The sequence below is a fragment of the Porites lutea genome, chromosome 4 (genome assembly GCF_958299795.1).
Source record: "Porites lutea chromosome 4, jaPorLute2.1, whole genome shotgun sequence".
Taxonomy (NCBI): Eukaryota; Metazoa; Cnidaria; class Anthozoa; order Scleractinia; family Poritidae; genus Porites; species Porites lutea.
This window is the reverse complement of record NC_133204.1, coordinates 14427059-14430461: the sequence shown is the minus strand read 5'-3', so window position 1 is coordinate 14430461 and position 3403 is coordinate 14427059. Positions and strand designations below refer to the sequence as shown.

General features: G+C 39.1%; 1 long non-coding RNA gene across 1 annotated transcript; it reads right to left on the bottom strand.

Moving 5' to 3' along the window:
• Window positions 1-597: 597 nt before the first annotated feature.
• Window positions 598-1921, bottom strand: LOC140935145 (uncharacterized). Its single transcript, XR_012165168.1, has 2 exons — window positions 1784-1921; window positions 598-1226 (listed from the first exon to the last, which is right to left on the bottom strand). It is a non-coding gene; the product is annotated as an uncharacterized lncRNA (long non-coding RNA).
• Between the last annotated feature and the right edge of the window lie 1482 nt (window positions 1922-3403).

The following is a 3403-nucleotide window of genomic DNA, read 5'->3' as shown; positions in this document are numbered from 1 at the left end:
GATCACTGTACGACTGAAAAAACGTTTACCTAGATGATCAGGACCATTGGAATCCACCGCTTGGAAATAAGAAAACATTATTTGTTGTTATCGATATAAATAGTTTGTAGAAAAATGAAGGATTCTGAGGGGTTGGAGAACTGTACTTTTTGTTTTTATGCTCAGTCGTAGGTCATACATGCGCCACTATTATGCTGATTGAACGTGATCCTCTCATTTTAGCATTAGTCCTGAAGAGGGCTATTGGTGACAAGTGACATGAGGCTATTCGTGACACGTGACTTGACATTTTGACATTTTGATTGACATTTTGACATGTGTGAACAAGTCATCCGCTTTGAGTCTGATGATATGACTTCCGCAAGGGCTGTTAATGTAGGTCAGTCACTATCAAAAACTGAAAGACCTCTTATTTATTAGCTGGCTTGTATTGACAACGGGTGGAAGAAAATTTGTCATTTACGTCATCTCTACGTACTTATTTCTTGAGGGTGTTTTTGCTCATTGAAAAAAGAAATTGAGCTTTCGACTGCTGAAAAACAGCTTAGAGGGTACTCTTTCTTTTTCAAATTGAGTGTTAAATATCAAACAAAAACGTCATATAGTTATTGTTTTATTTTCAAGCCGTCACTGTATTACATTTGCATAAAAATTATCTTATTTTGTCTTTGTTCACAATACTTATCATCGCGATCGGTCACGCATGAGAAATCCCGAGCTTAGTCTAAAATTCTGATCGCTACACCCCACTAGTTCAGGCTTTTATCTTGTGCGGCAATGAGGTTTTCTTCCCGACTATGCCAGCTTCTTACAGACAAATCCACAAGGATAAAGCGAATGGATTCCGCAAATACGATCATTCCAGTAACCAGTAGCTTGGTAAGGTAGGTGGCTTGAGCGCGCAATCCACATGTTGCTGCATGGCTCCCTGGACTTTCCATTCGGTTCACGCGGAGCCCAGAACTTGTAGAATGGAACTGAGTTGTCGGACCAAATGAAATTGTTGACGCTTGGATTCCACTTGAGTCCGATCCAAATTTGTTTCAGCGATGGCGCACGGCTGTGAACCAGCTTCAGTACAAACTCGTTTTCATCAAAGCTGTTGATCTTAACCAGCTCTCCTCCCCACCTTTTGCAGTACGATTGGGCCCCGTGCCAAGTCGTAATGTGACTGCTCACGATGTAACAATAGCTTTTGAACTGCTTCCAACTTCCAGGGCAATAACCTAGAAATAAACAAGAACTGATTCGAGTTCTCTCCTTACAGCGAGGAACACAAGACTAGAAAACGTTAGGCTCTCCTACACGGTTGTGAAATGGCTTTGGTTCGGAATTAGCTCGAAACAGCTACAACGAAAGTACGCTGGAATCGAGCTGGAAGCTTTGCTGCTCTTTTATATCTTGGTGGCGACAAAAAGATCAAGACTTAGTCAGTTCACGTTTTAACCTACTTTTGTATCAGTTTCAATCTCTGTAATCCAATTATGAATTATTTCACAGAAGGCGATTCACTTTAAACTGGCCACTTGTATCATATCCACTCAGTTTCCTCGAGTTCCGGGAGCTGACGGCTGATTCAGTAGCTAGAGGTACTCTTCCTCTAGCTAGTTTAAAACTTAATAGCTACTTCTAAACAAAACTTAGGCATTTCGCTCGCTACCGCGACGCATTTTTTAGGCCAGAATCTAATCCGCTGGAAAATGCGGATTGAGTTTTTCCTTTTGCGAGCAGTCTTCTTTCACTATTCATCCGACTTTTTTAAAACACAGTCAATCAGGATTACCTGAAACGGAGAGCATCAAAAGAAACATTGGCAGAACTGAAAACAGTTTCATTGCGGTCTTTCTGGATTTTCTTAGTCTCTGAAGCTTGAGCCTGTGTATCGTAAACTTGCACTGTCTTACTGAGAGGACAGGTCAAGGAAAACTGGATATAAGTTGTGACTAGTGTGAGTCAGAACAGCCTAGAACACAGCAAACGTAACAAGTCGAAACAAGTCTTTAGCGGAAGTAAACATTGTTCCACTGGCCGGATGCAAGTAGCTCGCAAATGTTTTGATTTTGCTAAATTTACATCTTAATCAACGATTCTGTCAGAGATTCTGTGCCACTAGTACAATGAGTGCATGACTTGTGAGATTCATTTTGTGCGTTGAAGATACTTTACTTCCCTTTTACATGCTTCTCTAGTTATCTTTATTTTTTCAGCAGGTCACTCATGATTTCAACAACTTCATGAAAAAAAAAAATCCTTTGTATTGCCCCTTCAAGATTATGGTGCGCCTTTTTCTAAGTTTTACCTCGAAAAGGATAATATCAAATTCGCAAGGCTTTTCCTAGTCATAGAGAATTTCAACGCTTTAGAGTTTAGGGCTTGATTACCTCTTAGTCTAAAACAACTCTGCCCATGCAGCGTTTCATTTGTCTCATCGACTGCCTTTTTGCCAAGCTTTGCCACAGTTGTCATATCAATGGTTAGTAGAGAGTCTTTCTGCCATGAACTTTAGATCACTTCCCGTGCATGGGTGGATTAAGGGTTATCCCGAGGAGTCTGCCTCGATCCCTTTTCTTTCTGTGCAATTTGTCGTATTTTTGTTGAAAACCTTTAAGTCAATAAATATATGGTATCGATGTAGCATTGCATTGTTGCTTTTTAGTGTGATCTTCAACGGAGAGTCGCCGACCCTTAATCAGTCAGTTCCGATCGATCCGGTACTAGTCATTTAACTCTTACAACCTAAAAGTACGAATCAGTCGATTGACAGTTTGATAAAAACCCTTGCAGTGTACACTGTATATGCCGGATATCGGTGAATAATAACCGTACAGACACGTAATTTGATAGTTTTATACTCCTCTTATAGACTGTGTGCACTTTCTTTTAGTGATTGTTATGACCGAGTACTATATGGCGTAACGTCTAACCTGCCTGATCGCAGATTACGAAAATTAATACTCTCTGGTTTCTGCCTGAAGATCTTATTAACGCTAGGTAGTTGTTTTCAATCGTGGTTACACTGCACACAGACCGTGAATACGAAAACCTTAAAGACAATTGATTTAGTCAAGGTGCAGGACAATCGATAAACTAATATTTTATGAGAACTTTTCCCTTTTTTTATTTTCAGCGATTTTTAAAGCGATTGATTTTCGTAAAGTGTTAAATAGAAACTCATTTTAGACGCTTAATTTAAATTACAAAATAAATGTCCCCATAATTTGACTGCTGGATGTTTACTTACCTTTCATATCTTTTACATGTTGATAAAAAATGTAGTTCTATTGTCTCCTTCATTGTTACTTTTGTTCAAGCCCAAAACGATACGGTTTTAATTTTTTACGCAACATATATATATGCACTTATTTTCATCAGTGGAAACATACTTTCTATTACTCTCGATTCT